The following is a 17,979-nucleotide window of genomic DNA, read 5'->3' as shown; positions in this document are numbered from 1 at the left end:
TGCGCCATTGCACTCCAGCCTGGGTAACGAGAGCGAAACTCCGTCTCAAAAAAAAAAACCAAAAACCAAAAAACAAAAACCAAAAAACAAAACTTAGTTTCATAACTTGCTTAGAAACACAATAAATGACAGGAGAGATTGTAAATCAGGTCTCACATTCTCTCTGATTCCCATGCAGCAACCCAAAGGTACATCCATTAGCATCTGTTCTTTCCCTGATTTCCAACCCAGCAGTTGTGAGTAAGTTTCTATGACCACTTAACATTTAAGATCCCTATCTGGACTTCAATGTACTAGTTTTGGAGCTGGAGAAGCTGGCTTGGAAGAAGAGGGAGAGAAGTGCAGTACATTGAGTTGGCCACAAGGGAATGAGTTGACTGTGTTGGAGATCTACAGTTCTGGGTTTCTATTGGATAAATGCTTCGGGGTCCTGGGAATTAGGCAACACCGTTAGGATTGGGGCCATTTGAAGCACGTGGGTATAGATAAGGAGAAAGTCAGAGCACCTGAGTCCAAATTCCAGCTCTGCTACTTCACCTGTTTGGGGTTTAGCTTTCTCATCTATTAAAGGGGGACAATATAAATCATGCCTATTGTATCTCACTGAGTTTCTATGGTAGCAGTGGGGAGCAGGATCCTGGAAGCCTCTGGAATCTGTTATACTCTACTGACACAAGAAATTATCATGTGTCTTAGCTGAGAACCTTTCCTCTGGTTGCTAAGGGAGAAAGGACCGTCTGTTTTCCTTTCTTGCCATCTCTGGCTCTACACATCCCCCCACAGCCCTGTTTTCCTTTCTATTTTTATACTTTGAGTGTTTTGTATGATGATGTCCTGTATGCTTCAAAGTAGATGGGGGTGGGAGACAGGAAAAAATTGAAGGGACCTCAACAAAATGAAAATCTTTCCTGCTCGAGAAGATGACAGATGGGTTCAGGGGCTGGTTTTACAAATGCATGCATTCTCAGATGCTGAGAGAAGCTCTTCTGGAACTCAACAGGCAACCCCTGCCAGGCCCTGGACAGAACAGAGGGGTTGTAGGAGCACTCCAGAGGTTCCTTGACGATCTGAAGGTACAGAAATGGTGAACGTGAAATTAACACTCATTTAGCACCTTAGGTGCCTTCCTTGTCTCATTTCATCCTCACAGTAATTTTATGAGAATTTGTAGATTATCATTTATATTTTCCAGTTGAGGAAAAGGATACTCAGAGAATGGTAGGAGAAATTCATACCCAGGTTCCCGGGATTGCTGTCCAGTAGCCGTTTTTTCCTAGCAGAACTAGAGGAAGAGGGGAAGTTGCTGTGGTTGTGGAGGTTAGGGACATGAAAGGGACTTTTATTCAGCACTGTGGGAGACTATGATTGGATCCTCTGCTTCCACCCATGCCCCCTTCAGTCTAAGCAGCTGGAGTGAGCTTTTACAAATAAAAATCACACTCTCTCCAATCCTGTAACAGTTACATCTCTATTTAACTACCAGAAGTCCAAACTTAGCATCATATCAATTTGCCTTACTGAGCTTTCCCTATAAGACCAGCCTCCCTCTTCAACCTCTCCACCTCATCTCATGTCACCAACTCATCACTTTTGCTACATTCTAGCCACACTTCCTTCCTTCTGCTGTTCAAACACATTCAACCTGTTTCTGCTTCAGGGCCTTTGCGCTTGTTTCTTCTGTTTCTAATGACTGGTTTCTCATCATACAGATCTCAGCTCAGTTGTCATGTGCTTGAAGGGCTCTTTCCCAAACGCCCAGCTTGATGTCCTACCCCAGTCATTTTCTATCACATGTTGCCATATATTTAAATTTTGGTCAATAGCGATTATTACTCTCCAACAGCTTCTTGCTAATTTACTTGTTTATTTTCCATTTTACTAGACAGCAAGTTACAAGAGAATAAAAATTGCTTGTCTGTGTTCTTTTGAATGTTCTGCCCCTCTCCATAAAGTAGAGATTGACTCATAGTAAGCACACAAAAATATTTATTGATAAGTGAATTGTTACTGACATATAATTACCTAAGGAAGGGCAGACCTGCACTGGAAGAAGGAAGGAAAACTCTTATGATTTTCTATCACTTACCATGTGTAAAGCTCTGGGCTTGTTTCATGTGATTCTCACAATTCTATGAGACATATGATTCTCATATTGTAGACGAAGAAATGGAAGCTCAATCATTTGGTCGTTTGCTAGGACCACACAGCTACAACTGAAACCCTGGTGTGCCTGCTTCAGTGCCCACACACTTGATTGTGGCATGTGCATAACATGTCTCAGGGGTTTATGTACCTGCAGGAGAGTGTGTGTCTGTCTGCTGCAAAATCTTGCACCTGTGAACACCCCAAGAAGGAGGAGGCTGTGTAAAAGCACGTGCAGGCCAAGACCCTAGAGGCAGCTCAGAGAGGGATCTCCCTAGTACATCACTTTTGTTTAACCTGAAGTCCGTACTTCCTAGGGGAGCATACACTGAGAACCGCAGACGGTGAAGACTGAAGAATGGCTGCAAGTTGTAGACCTCACTGTGACTGTAGCAGAGAAGGGAGTCTGCGAGTGGGTGCTGAGGTCCTTCCCCCTCGGAGCTCACACTCGCCAGGTCGGTCAGGCCGCGCCACTACTTCGGGCAACAGCATTCCGCGCTAGGTGGCGGAATGCTGAGGGGCTCCCCTATTCGGGGGAATGCGGTAGTGATGTATAAGGTATGAAAGATGTGGCCTGCAGAGAGCCGGCACTATCTCTACTGCTGCTGCTGCCACTGCTGCTGCTGTTGCTGCCGCTGCCTCTCCTGCCACCGCCACTACTGCTGCCAGCGGAGCTGCTGGGAGTGAGCATCCCCTCTCCGGGATACCCAGCTCCGCGGTACGTTTCGCGCGCCCTGGCCCCACAAGGACCTGCGAGCCCCAGGGAACAAAAGCGGAGCCCGCTCGCCCTCTGCTGCAGCCGGAGGATGAGTCGAGAGGGCTGAGCGGAAAGTGTGGTCCTCGGCAGCTGAAGGTAGGAGAAGATGTGGCGCCCGTCCGCCGCGGCGTGGGAGGCTCGGGGTGGGCGCGCTGGGGTAGGGGCGGCTGCGGGGGCCCATCTGTGCAGTGGGCGCTGCCCGGACCCGGAGAGGTGGTGGTTTGCAACGCTGCGCCTGCACTACCCACTGTGGGTCGGGCGCCGCGCTCCCGCGGCCGCGAGGGAGCCTCCTGGGTGGGAAGTGGACGCAGCTGGGGAAAAGTCTGGAGCCAGAAGCCAGGCAGCGGCTGCCGCGGCGGCTGCGGAGGGCTGCCCGCGGTACTTGGCTGCGCGCGTCTCGACGCGGAGAGCGGGCAGGCGGCGGCTGCAGTGTGCGCAAAGTTTTGGGTGACGCGCAAAGGCGCTGGCAAGGGCCGCCGCACTGAGCCGCGCAAGTTGTGGCGGGAGCGCCAGGGCGACCCGGGAGGAACCCCCACGCGGACTCGCCAGAGACGGGGACCCGAGGCTCTTGCTCCCTGACACCCCACCCGAGGCCGGGTTGACGCGCAGCCATTTAACCCTTCCTGGTTCGGGGAAGCAACTTCATCCGCGTCGACGACTGGACTTCCCGGTTGGTTGGGCAGCTTCGAGGCTCCTGGCAGGTTCATTCCTTCTGTGGTCTTGAGCATTTACTCCCTCAGTCCACGTTTTCTTCTCTGTCCACTTCTCTATCTAGAAACCAGGCAAGCTGGCCAGGGGTCTTACCCGAAGTCTGTAATTTTAACCCTCGCGCCATCCGGACACATGCTTGCTTTCTGCCCTCTCAACTTGGCTCTTGGATACTGCTTTGAAAAATGAGATGATTAATCAATTAGGTTAGTGGCCAATTAGGCATAATCTTGTAGGAAAATAATTATGCCCAGGTCTCTGGGCTTTCACTGATGATGAGGTGGGAATCCAGCCCAGGTGGAGGGGCTGTTCCGAAAAGATAGGGCTGATCAGGGAATTTCTGGGAATTTAAGATTAAAAAGATTCAAATATACGGTGGTGGCGGAGGTTGTAAGGGTGCAGTAGGAGTGTGTGTGTGTGCCAATTTTTGCCAAGAAAATTAACCCTTGGCAGCGCAGCAGGGGCGGACTTTGCAGGCAGCATGTTTTGAACAGCTCAGAAAAGGTGTGTCCCCTTGCTTTCCAAGCCCCCTCCCCTCCTCTCTTTCAGGGGGACTCTTGCCTGTATAAATCGCCTTGTAGTAGCTTTGCTGCCGCTTTGGGAGGCTGAATTACAATGAATGCATTTTAGTTTCATGTCCGAGGAATTGCGTTGTTGCAGACCGAGGTTCCTTACTGTGCCTTCCGAGGATGCACACTCCCCCTGATCGTGTTAAATAAAGCAGTTATTAAATGGGTGCAAAAGGAAGACAATCTGTTTTCAGGGCTGGGAAGTTCTGCTGCGGAGCGGGGCTTCCTTTTGCTTTTGGAATGACTGGCGGGGTTTGGCACTGCAGCATTACAATACAGCCATATTAAAAAGGTCTTCAGAGCTTAGAGCTCTTCTCCACTGCAGACCCGTCTTCTACACACTTCCCTGCCCAAATCCTTCTTGCAGGGAACATGTAGTGGATTTCAAACATGCACCATGTGCAATTGAACCCTTTTCTGCCTCTGTTTTAAGGTTCTTCTATCTATTTTTATATTCGGATGCTACATAGTAGATTTCTTTTCTGAAGGCAAAGATCTAGCGGTGTTCCCAGGGCAGAGGGATTTTTGCAACAGGTCCTAGGTCTGGGTTTTCTAATAATAGATCTCCCTGGCATTTAGCAACCTGGGGCCCCCAGTCTCTCCACCAGTGACCTGACAAGGGTTGGACCAAGAGATGTCTGAAATCCCCTGCAGTGCTGACATTAGCTGGTTCTGAATTTTATGGCTTTTTCTGAGCTGAGTGGAAGGAGTAGCTTAGCCGAACATGCAATGTGACAGCAGCAGTGCCACCTCGCTCGCAGTGGAAAGGAATGGGGGCTGGCCAGGGCTTATTGGCAAATAGGGATTTCCTAGCTGGAAGACTGCCTGGTGATACTGGTGTGCAGGGACAACTGGGAGCCACAGGCTTCACCTGCCTCCCTCAAAATGAATGGCCACCATTCTGCACTCTCTCTTTAAGATTTTTTTTTTTTTTCTTGAATCTGGACTCAGCTAGTTGCCTTGTAGTGACCACATTTGTCGATCAGATTCTTGCAAAAGCCTTGCTCCTTTTCTAAAATGGAATATTTGTACATAGTGGGAAGGGATGCAAGGTGAGAATATAGGGAGAGAGGAGAGAAGAGAGGGGAAGAGGAAAAGGAAGGAGTGGATGGGTGGGGGCAGAGCTAAGAAACAGAGAGACAGCGATAGCTTAAGATTTCAAATACAACCAGGCAGTGGGAAAGAGGAAGCAGAGACAGAGAACTAGAGAAGGAGTGAGCAGAAGAAGGAAGAGATGCAGGAAGGAGAGGAAAAGCAGGGAGGGAAATACTACCCTAAGAGGAAGCTACCAGAGCCCACATAAAGCAAGACCAGTCTTACCACCTGGCTTAGAAAAAATGTAAAAAAAAAAAAAAAAAAAAAACCAACAAAACCTCAAATTGCACAAGATTCAATCCACGTAGACTTGTAGCCTGGAACTTAGCTTGGACATAATAAGACAACTATTTATGAAATACACATTGTACCACAGAAAGTCATTAACTGTTTCTCTATTCATACCTGACTGGAGACTCTAGTTGCTGGTGTGGTGTTGGTTCTGGGAGGGGAGCTGTTTACTTAGCAGAGATGCTTCCTATCACTTGGAGAGTGTGCTCTTGCTTGGGTCAAGCTAGGTACTCCATTTGGACAGGCTGAGGTTCTCAACAATTTTGGAGGAGGTGTTTTTTATTTTTTATTTTTTTGAGACTTGTTTTCCATCAAATGGACAACTTTTAAAATTATATATTATTTATTTATTTAACATTGAGGGGAAATGAAAAATGAATAGTAAACACTCTTACATGCCACCTGGAACTAGCAGTGATGACAAAATAATTTCAATTAATTTTCTCCTCTCTAGCCTTCTTGCCCCCATTCCAGCCCATCCTCAGAGCCTCCAAGCTCATCTCCTGGTCTCCAGTATGGGACCTTCCACAGGTGTGATACATCTTTCTAGAACATGGCTCTGATCATGTTACTCCCAGATCAAAAACATAAAGTGCTCCCTATTGCCCAAGGCACATTGTTGCAATTCCTGACTATAGACTTCAGGGCCTTTCACCATCTGGCCTTCTTGCTCCTTCCTCATGTTCTTGAACACACAACAGACACACACCCTCACACCATACACAACCCTCACACTGACACATCTACACACCTTCACACACACCTTCACACAGAATCACACATACTGTCACATACATGCACACACATTACATTCACACCACTCACACACACTTTCACACATTCATAAACACAAACACCCCCCACATATACACAGCATCACATACAGCATTCTGCACATATACAGTATTAGACACTCTGTCAAACACATATACAAGGCATTACACTTACATTACACACTACCATACTCATGCAAACCTACCCACATACAACATCACATGTAGCCTCACACACACTCACATCTGTGTGCTCACATATACACTCATACCACACCTGTGCTTCATATATGTCTTTCATACCTTTCCAGATGCTACTTTCACTCCCTCACTCACATCTGTGTGCTCACATATACACTCATACCACACCTGTGCTTCATATATGTCTTTCATACCTTTCCAGATGCTACTTTCACTCCCTGTCTGCAGAATATCTTCCTATTCCTTTGTCTTGTGGACTCTATGCATGCATTAGGATCCATCTTAAAAGTGACATCCACTCAGAGTTCCCTTTCTCTCAGAAAGCTCGTATTCCCTCAGTACTCTTTAAATGCTCTCTTGAAGTGTTGTGTTACAAAACTCCACGTGTTCATCTCTCTCGCTAGAGTGAAATTTCCTTCAAAGCAGGGAGTGACTCACTCCTCTATTCAATCTCAGGGTATATCACAGTCCTCTGCATGAAGGTAAATGATCGATGGTTAATGACTACATTTGTTTTAAAAGCTTATAATGGATGATTAACATCTTTGACACCTTCTAAACTTATTTGTTATTTTTTCTTAGTCATTTTTTGTTACCAATACTGATACACACTTTTTAAAGAAATTCAAATGATATAGAAATGTGTAAAATAAAAAGTGATACCTTCCCCCACTCCACCTAAATACCTTCTATGTTTAATACACATTACTAAACATTGGCCTTGCTCCTTTATTTTACATAATATTTTCCTAACTAGATTATATGTAGGAAACTTTCAACATATATTCATGTACATCTTCTTGATACCTAATCGAATACTCTATGTTCATGATGTGCCCAACAACCATGGAATCAATGAGCAGAGACTAGTTTGGTTTATACTTAAATAACAAGGTAGTTGGGTTTATTTTTAAGTAAATAGAACACTAATGCTAGTTGGCTTTATTTTTTTAATTACATTAAAAATTATTTACTTGATCTTCACAAAAGCCCAGTGTGACTGGTGTTGTAATCCTTATTTTACAGATAAAGACAGCTAGGCTCCAAGAGGTTACAAAAATTGGTCAGGTTAGAAAGAAAACAAATAGCAGCGTCTGGGTGGAATCAAACCCAGGTCTCCTTCTTTTTGTTGCCTCTGCTTTTTTCCATTCTACTCTATTAGCGGGTCTGTGAGTACCTAGAGGTGGGTCATCGAATTCAGCTTCATATGCCCAATATTTGCTCAGAGCTTAAGAGTTGACAGAGCCCTTTAGTCCACATCTTCACAGTTGCCCTTCTAATTAGCTGTCCTTGTCCTTTTGCAGATGAAAAACAGAAGCACATGTGATAAGCTAATGCTACCTGGCCAAGTTCCTAGAGCCAGGAAGAAATGGAAGGTGTTGAACTCAGGTCATCGGGTCTAGGGCTGATTCTATATCCGTAGATTTGAGAGCTGATCCCAGGAAGGAGCAGGCTACCTTCTGCTTTCACTTTAGTACAGTGACTGAATGGGGCAGACAGAAGCTGCTTCCTGGAGAGGGGTGGGCTTTGCTGACACTCATGTCTAGGGACAGCATTGGCAGTGTGCATGTTTTCTGGGACAGTTTCATTAAGAGATATTCTTTTCCCCAATTCTGTTGTTCTGCATCTCTTGTTTGAATCAGAACCATGGACAGAGTCTGTTGCTTGATACTTCAGTAAGCAGTTGCAGACATAGTTCCTAGTTCTGTATGTATGCTGCAAAATCTGATGGCATGGTTAAAAACCTTGGTGTTAGAATAATTTGTCAGTGAAGCAGTGGTTACTGGAGGCTTCCAGAGCTTGACTTTGATAGCATCTGCCTCTGGGTAGTAGTGTAATTACAACTCTCAGTTACTGAGAGCTTGCTGTATGTCAGACACTGGGTTGAACACACTATCTGTATTCTCTCGTTTCATCTTTCTAACAATCCTAGGAATAGTGTTATGATTCTCAGTTTATTCTCACATGGAATATGCCTAGCACAATAAAAATCAGTAAGATATTTGCTGAGTTTTTGATAAATAGAGGAGGAAACCAGGGATCAGAGACATTAAGTAACATGTCCTAGGCACAAACTAGTGCATTTCCGAGCTTGGATATAAATTCAAGTCTTTCTGACTCTAGAGACTGTAGTCTTTTGAGTACTTGTGCTTCTTCTCAGTTGATAATCCTGACCAAGTAACATAATAGAGCTTGAATGTGCAAAAGCTTTTGTCCAACTCTTTTATTTAAGAGAGAGGGACATTTACTATGTGCAAGCTGTTGCTCCAAACACTTTTGATACATAAACTTGTTTCATCTTCACATTCCACAAATAAGGAATATGAGGCACAGCTTAGTAGTAGAACTGGGGTTTGTGCACGAGTAGTCTGTGCCCTTCGCCACCTGGTTATATAAGACTCTGGGACCTGTGTAATATCCTAGAGCTCCTCAGCAGTAGAAACATCATCACCATCACCACAACCCTCATCATTGTCATTGTTGATGCTTTTGTAGCAGTTGTTTTTACTGTGTACCTGTGCCTATGGGTACTTTTCATATGTCATTCCATGAATTCTAAGAGCAATCCCATATTTCCGTAGATGGGAACTGAGGCTCAGTGAGGTTCGGTTGGTGCTTAGAGTCACATGACAAGTGAGAGAAGGACTGGGATGGGATTGGGACATCGTGTGTCTAGTCTCAACATCTGTTCTCATTTTCTTTCGCCAGATTCTTTTATTCACTGATCCTTGTTGCTGCTCTTAAGATTCAGCAAAGCATGAAATGATAAAAAAATTTTTTTCATTGTCAACCCTTTGCTCAGAAGAATAATTTTCTAAAAAGACATATTATATGCACTTCAGGGGCCTGAGTTTTTCTTCCATCCTACTATCGGGCATCAGAAGTGCTACCTGATGGTGCTGGGTATCCTTTCAATTCCTAGAAATGAAATAATGGTACCTGTCTTGTTTTGTAATATGGTTATCAGAATAGAAAAGTTGTGATCCTTGTGATTTGAACCCTCACTTTGAGAGTAAAAGGCACCTTGTAAAAGATAGAAGGGAATGTTTCTCAGCCTGAAATAAACTGTCTTGGGCCACTGTGTGACACTAGCTGGTTTGGGCAAGGAAGTAATCATTACATGGTGACATTTAGGCTCTTTCCTCATTGGCAATAGTACAAGAATCCTATGTAATTAATAGCTCCTCACTTGGGAATTAAAAAAACAATCATTTTGCAGAGGACAAGATAAACAGTGACATCAGACAACCTTTCAGTTTATCTAGCAAAGCACATGTGGTTCCCATCTCAAAAAGGCGGGCAGACTTCAAACAGGATGAATACCAAATAAAGAATTTATTTGTATTCATAGGCTTTTAATAAATAAAAACAATAATTCTTTTCCAAAATGAGCTCTGAGCCATAACTATTGATACTGTTTGTTTAGTTAAAATGCAGAATACAGCTTCTTATTTCAAAATGACCACTTTTTTTTCTTTTTTTGGAAGCTTGAGCTCAGATCTTCAGTGACATTTTTTCTCCAAGCAAATATTTACAGCCAAGTTGGAAAGTGACAGGAAGGAGGTTTAAAATGAAAATGTTACCAAGCTGAAGTTTACATCTGAGTACAACACATGGTGTCACCATGGACAAAGTCCTAAGAACTCAAAATATTTTCAATTTGTAGAATTTGAAGAAACCAAACTGTTTTCATTTGTTAAGGTTAACTCTAAAAATCACATTTTTGTACGTGCATCTTCATGGTCACCATTTCCACTCCCTATCTGCTTGGTTTGCTTCTAATCATGTGACATCAGCCATTTGCTTATAGTTTATTTTTTTCCCTGCTTCTTCATATGAGGGTGAACCATCTCAGAGTTAATTCCCAATGTTTATTTCTACTTCCTTACCTTGACTTGTGCAGTTTTTCCTGCCTGGAACTTTCTCCCTCTTCAAATCTCCTCCAGATCTAATAGTCTCTTAAAGTTGAGGTCAGGTACCATGTCTCATATGAACTCTTCTTTTAATTGACTTCACTCTATAATGACCATCAGTGACATTGGTTGATTTCATCACTTTATCAACTTTTTGCCCAAATTGTACAAATAATACAAATTAACTGTAAAAACCAAGTATAAAATGATATAAGGGTTAGTAAAAATCATTTCAAATTCAATTTATTTGCATTATCTATAATTTGGTACCATTCTTTCATTTATCTCTTTAGACATATAACTACTAGCATATGTAGATGAATATAATTTTACTTACTCTGCCTTATTGTGGATATAATTATACATAATCTGCCTTATTAAGCAGGCTGTTTACTTTTTATCCTAGATATCTACTTTTTAATACAGCTTTTTTTGCTTATTTACAAACTCACCTAACAATCTAGATGCCTCTTTGTCTTCTAAGTTTCTACAATCGTTTACTCAGACGTACATTCACATACATACATATACAGAGGCAGGAATTTTTGTCATTGGTTTAAATATGATATCATATATACATTTTTGCATTTGTCACTCAGAGCACTCTGGAAAGTTATTCTCCCTGTCATCCAGCTCTCCTTGAGTCATTGGGTATATATATATGTCATTATTTTCAATGGTTGTATAAAATTTAATGGAATGAGTATACCATGGATTTTTCAATCGTTTTCCTGCTGATAGGCATTGACTTTTGTTCACTAATTTTTATAAACAATGCTGAAATAAGTATTCTTGTACACTTATTAATTTTAATGGATGATTTAACTTTTATGGGTAGATTCTCAAAAGTAATATTTCTTAGTTCAAGTGTATGTGGTTTTTAAAGTTTTAATAGATGTTGCCATATAGTTTTCTAAAGAGAATATAATTCACATTTCCATTAGTATATGTAAAGTAACATATTTTCCATATCCTTGCCAGCAACATGTATTATCATTCTCTTTTACTTTTGCTAATTTCATAGGTAAGAAGTGATATCTTCTCACTGTTTTACTTTGTACTTTCCTGATGTCTGCCAGGGAGGAGCATCTTTTCACATTTGTCGTGAAAAGATTTGGATTTGCTTTTAAGTAGTAATTAACCATTTTGCCCATTTTTCTTTGGATGATTCTTTTCCTTATTTTGTAGAGGCTTCTTTTACATTATAGACAGTCATTTTTTCTTTCATCTACATGGTGTATGATTTTCCCTCCCTAGAAGTATGGTCTGGTGTTATAATGATTTCTTTATTTATGTGTGTTCAAATTAGACCAGGAGTTACTTGACAGTACTGATGTGTGTGATTCATCTCCAGGACATCACATCTAGGGCAAGGCCCAAAGGGGCTTAGGTATAGAATAAATGGTTCTAACACTGACTATCCAAATGTATTTCGTTTAACAATGGATTATGGGAAATAATTTATGTATGTGGCATCACATGGACTATGATGTTTCAAATAAGCAAAGTTTCAAGATGACTAATGTTCCAAAAATAATAAGTGAATTACATACTTCTCTGCTTTTTAAAAGAGTATTACTTGAAACACCGTAACTATCAATTATTGTGCTGAGCTACATCAATAATATTCTTAAGGGCTATTTAGAGACATGAGAGTATTTGCCCCTATATGTATGAGTAGCTCCAGACATATGGATGTATGGATTTTAAATTCTCCTATCTTTATGTGTGGATTAAAAATTCTCACATCTATGTTCTATACTTTTGTCATCTCTCCTCACTGTCAGATTATGCTATTAGGTCTTGGTAATGTCAGTTTATCTGCCTTTAAAAATGACCCTGTATATTGTCAAACTCTTTAACAGCAAATGAAAAGAAAAGCGGCCCTTTTGCCTTTCTACTCGCCTTTGTATTGTCTGTGGATGAATCTATCAGGAACCATAATTATTGGAAATGTGGATATAATAGGAGTCAGTAACCACCAAATTTTGGCTTGGGTACCATTCCTATGAATAAAGTGCTTCGGCTTCCAGTGAAAGTATAGCTTTGGCTGCTTTGGGTGTCTTTTTAGTTTCTTTCTTTGTTTACAACTATATTCTGGGAAAGTGAGGTTGCTGGATAGGTGAAGTGGTTGCATGTCATCTTAATTAATTAGGTTATAGGTCCTAATTTAATCAACTAAATGTAACCAAGATCTTAAATAAAGTACCTTAAGAGTGTATTTACAGTGAATCGGCAACCAACAGAATGGGAAAAAATTTTTGCAGTCTACCCATCTGACAAGGTGCTGATATCCAGAATTTACAAAGAACTAAAGCAGACCTACAAGAAAAAAACAAACAAGCCCATTCAAAAATGGGCGAAGGATATGAACAGATACTTTACAAAAGAAGACATACAGGAGGCCAACAAACATATGAAAAAATGCTCATCATCACTGGTCATCAGAGAAATGCAAATCAAAACCACATTGAGATACCATCTCACACCAGTTAGAATGGCGATCATTAAAAAATCTGGAAACAACAGATGCTGGAGAGGATGTGAAGAAATAGGAACACTTTTACACTGTTGGTGGGAATGTAAATTAATTCAACCATTGTGGAAGACAGTGTGGCAATTCCTCAAGGACCTAAAAATAGAAATCCCATTTGACCCAGCAATCCCATTACTGGGTATATATCCAAAGGATTATAAATCATTCTACTATAAGGACATGTGCACACGAATGTTCATTGCAGCACAGTTTACAATAGCAAAGACCTGGAACCAACCCAAATGCCCAGCGATGATAGACTGGATAGGGAAAATGTGGTACATATACACCATGGAATATTATGCAGCCGTCAAAAACGATGAGTTCACGTCCTTTGTAGGGACATGGATGAACCTGGAAACCATCATTCTCAGCAAACTGACACAAGAGCAGAAAATCAAACACCGTATATTCTCACTCATAGGCGGGTGTTGAGCAATGAGAACACATGGACACAGGGAGGGGAACACTACACACTGGGGTCCGTTGGGGGGAAATGGGGGAGGGACGGGGGTGGGGAGGTGGGAAGAGATACCATGAGGAGAAATGACAGATACAGGTGAGGGGACGGAAGACAGCAAACCACACTGCCATGTGTGTACCTATGCAACAATCTTGCATGTTCTTCACATGTATCCCAAAACCTAAAATGCAATTAAAAAAATAAATAAATAAATAAATAAATTAAATAAATAAAATAAAATAACAGGCCGAAAAAAAAAGAGTGTATTTACAATGGTAAAAATACATTTCTCAGTCTTGTAAAAGTCTGAGTGTTTACGGCAGATGCTCTAAGCTGTGAAGTTGTGTAGGGTCTAAATTTCTTCGAGCTTGTTGCTCCTTCATCCCTAGGACATTGCTTTCCATCTTCGTAATCCATGATGGTGTGTCACTGTATCCTTATTCTAACTAGATGGCAGAAAGAAAGAAAAGTCAGGCGAAGACCTGACTTTTTTTTTTTTTTAAGTGTATGACCAGAAGTTGCACTCATAATTTTATTTTACATTCTTATGGTCCAGGACCCATCAACTGGCCATTTCTAACAGAAGAGAGACTAAGGAATATAGTATTTATTCTGCATGACCATATGCCAGAACTGAGGTTCTATTTTGGGAATGTGGGAAGAATGGCTGTTAGCGGACAGTGTGGCAGTCCCGGCCATGCCTACGCTCATCATTCTGGTGTCCCCTCAGTTTGCCTGTAAGATGGAGTGCAAGGCAGCAGTTGCCTACATCTTTTGCACGCCACCTCCTGCTGTTGTGTGGATTGTAAAATAGTTACTCAGCAAGGACAATGTTATATTTAATCTTTCTCTTCTTGTTTTAATGATGGGAAAATGCGGGGAAGAGAATTTGGTTTGATAATGACTTGAGGCTCTGGGACGAGAAACCCTTGGGCTTCTTAGCTGATTTTTCTGTAGTTTAGTTCATGTGCTGTTTAGTCCTTTATTGCTCCACTCAGTTTTTAAAATTTTTATTCCTTACTTATTCCTCATTTTCAGCTCTGAGAGGTTCATGTGTGGAGACCACATGGTTTAAAAACAGGTGTATTTAGACAACTCTGTCAAGAGTGGGAAATCGGCCCCCTGCAAATAATGTAAGTGAGCTGAAGGTTTGAGATTATGACCTCTTGCAAAAGGGTCCCCTGGTAATCAACAGATTGCATCTCCTAGCTGAAGTTTCTGCACTCCATGGGCTCCCATTGACTTTCTAATTTACATGAAAGCATCCCTTTCCTTATTCCAGACAGGCCCTGGAATTGGGTTTGCTCTAGCCAAATGGCTGATTCTAACTTGTTCTCTGTTTCCAAAGCACAGTGTGATATTCTTTTTAGGAAGTAGGATTTCGAGGGATGAAATTTAAACATGCCCTTTCTTCCTCCAAGTTAAAAATCAAATGGGAAGTAAATATTGGAGTTTGACAGACATAAAAATGTGCACCTTACTTCTGTAAAAACTTGACTGGAGAATTTAGGTTGTGCACCTACTTCAGCCTTCCTAAGTTGGTCTGAGCTGGATAGCTCCAGGAAAGCAGTGAAGGAAGATCTTCTAAGATTAGAAGCTCTGAATGATGTAAAAGAAGGAGCTGTTCCGTCTTGTCAGTTAGGTTCTTAGTTGCAGATGACATCATTTAAGCTGAAAGGGATTTATTAAGGGACGTTTGATAGTCTACACGATTCCAGGAGGGGCCTGAAAGCCAAGCTTGAATGTTGGATAGATGGCCAATCATATCACGGATTTGTTGGAATGGACACAACAGTGTTGCTAGGAACAGATAGAAGGATCTTCATCTGAACTGCCCCGGAAGTTACTCTCTGTGCATATGGTATATACCTTCTATCTTTTTACACACCCTTCTAAGCCTCATGTAAGTATTTGTGCTTAGTGTCTCCAAAGTACTGCATAGTTACTTCTGGTTCCCAGGCAGAAGTATGAGAAAGCATAAAAACGGGGCTAGAATGATGCTGAGAGAGCCTGTAGCATGTCTGCAATAGCCATACAAATTTGCCCTTTTTCTGATTTCACCTAAAAGGTAAATCAATCCTTTTCTCTGAAGAGAGAGGCTGGAGGTGCCACTGCCTTGCTTTTCCTCTCTGGGCATTGGAGTGGAAGTAGGCTGTAATGTTCCCATTGAACATCGCACATTTGCTTACAAATCCTTAGGGGCTACAGTGACAAACAGGATATCCCAAACTTCTTAACATGGCAGAAAAGCCCCTTCTTGACTTGTACCATTTTTTCCATCTCGTTCCTCTCTAGTATTCTTTCTATTCACTATCTGGTCCTCTCCTCTGGGCTCCATCTATACTGAACTACCTGGAAGTCGCTTGAATATGTCCCTGCTCCCCCACGTCTCTACTCTCCATACCCGCTATCCCTTCTCCTTCAACCACGAGCAAAATGCCCTCTGTGCCTTGTATCATTTGACACATTTACCCTTCATGATGGAAACATCATTTCTTCTGGGAAGCATTCTTTGCTACCTCCTAGACTGGGTGAGGTGACCTTCCTGGACTTACCCAAAGCAATCACTTCTGTTTTTAACTCAGCAAATAACATTCAGACCCTTGGTCTATCCTCCTACTTGCATTACTGTGAGCTTCCTAAGAGCCTGGTTTATATCTTTGTATCTTAATAGCTAGCACAATTCCAGATACTTAGTGGTTGTTCAAATGAGTACAATAATAAATTAGAGGGTACTGCCAAAGGACATGGGCTTTGAAGTTAGCACTTGACTTTGCTACCACATAGTCGTAAAGCTTCAGACAAGTTAAACATCATAGTTCTATGAAGGCTAAATATAATAAAATGATGTACATACAGTGCTTACCAAACACATAGTAGACACTCACTAAGAGTTGGCTATTATTTTTGTTATAACAAGATTATCATTAGTACTTCAGGTGATCAATATATGATAATGATCACTAGTCCACTTTCTGGACTAACATGGAGAGTGGTAATCTATGACATTTCCATTTGCTGTAGTACTACACCAAAATATGTCGAAGCCAGCAGTGGCTGCAGAAGAGGGATGAAAATAGACAGGAATTGACAGAAGTCACTGTCAGGCAAAATCTGTTACGAAGCATTTCAGTGACAGTGTGTGAGAATGCCTCTTGACATCGGGTTTCAGTAATTGTACTGTCACCAGGATTTTGTGAACAATTCTGCCTCCTTTACATACTTTTTTCTTTCTTTAGATTTTTTTTTTCCCACTTAAAAAAATGACCCCGAGGTGATACTGAAAACAGTGTCAAAACTTCAGGGAAGGTCAAACACTTTCCAAGGGATTGCCTGGAAGCACACATCCTGCTGTGTTCTCTCTGTGCCTGTGCAATGTTAACACAGTAGGAGCTTCAAGTTGATGTCGAAAACCAGCTTGGAATATGGCAAATGCGTTCTTCGTGCCAACCTCCCAGTATAATGTCTTACATAGAGTACATGGATTTTCATCTGTGTAAGTGCAAAATACCTTCTTTTTCTGTCTTTTCCCTGTGGGTCATACTGATTTCAGTATATTCAATTCAGCAAACATTTATTGAACCCCTACTGTGTGCAGGGAACTCCACTGATTCTCTCCTTCTGTGCCTGTTTCTCTTACTACGTTAGCATTACTGCTTTATTAGACGTAAAGGCTTGTGTTAAAGGAAAAATAGGAGTAGCTAGCATCTACTGTTCTTAAGGGAACAGCATATGCATTTTGTTTTGAGATGAACACCACTTTATTTCTTTGTGTAATTTTTAAAATTTAAGTTCCGGGATACATGCGCAGATCATGCAGGTTTGTTACATGGGTATACATGTGCCAGGGTGGTTTCCTGCACCTACTGACGCATCCTCTAAGTTCCCGACCTTCACCCCCCCACCCCATAACACCCCACTACAGGCCCTGGCATGTATTGTTCCCCTCCCTGTATCCATGTGTTCTCATTGTTCAACTCCCACTTATGAGTGAGGACACAGCATAAGAACTTTTTATTACTAGATTTTATAGAAATATGGGGCCTATATTGAAGTATAGTGGGGAGAGGGAGTCAAAGGACTAAGGACATAGTCCCAATATAATGTATAATTTTGAGCATGTTAACTTCTCTGGGTTTTAGTTTCCAGTGGTTATTAAGAATCTTTCAGCTCCCATACATTATGATACAAAAAAACTGTAAAAGCAACATAAAGTTTGGATTTAATGTGTTTGTGTGAACAGTATAATGGATTTGGCATTAGGAGCTTGGTTTGAACTAAAGCATTGACGTTTGGCCTGTGTGGTGTTCGGTTTGAGCTTCAGCCTCCTAGGGCCCTTCTCTATAGAATGGGGACATTGCCTCTTACCTTTCCTGCTGCATAAAGTTGTTGTGAAAGTGCAAAGAGATGATGCATGTGAAAGTGAATTATGAATAACAAGGGACTATTTACACCCACATATCTCTTATTTCTGTTAATAATCACCTTGATTTCAATATGTTATTCCAAGGAGCACTTTTGCATTTGGCC

At 41.7% G+C, this 17,979-nt stretch overlaps 1 protein-coding gene across 2 annotated transcripts in view; it reads left to right on the top strand.

Moving 5' to 3' along the window:
- Window positions 1-2,905: 2,905 nt before the first annotated feature.
- The window catches only part of DAB1 (DAB adaptor protein 1), a 1,282,121-nt gene continuing 1,267,047 nt past the window's right edge, over window positions 2,906-17,979 (top strand). For both annotated transcript variants that reach the window (XM_003921506.4, XM_074380884.1), the window contains exon 1: window positions 2,906-2,995. The gene's annotated coding sequence lies outside the window, so the exon portion shown is untranslated. The remainder of the gene's footprint in view (window positions 2,996-17,979) is intronic.

Source organism: Saimiri boliviensis, chromosome 11 (assembly GCF_048565385.1).
Source record: "Saimiri boliviensis isolate mSaiBol1 chromosome 11, mSaiBol1.pri, whole genome shotgun sequence".
NCBI classification, from domain to species: domain Eukaryota; kingdom Metazoa; phylum Chordata; class Mammalia; order Primates; family Cebidae; genus Saimiri; species Saimiri boliviensis.
Note: the sequence above shows the minus strand (reverse complement) of the source record. Positions and strands in the feature narration are given on the sequence as shown.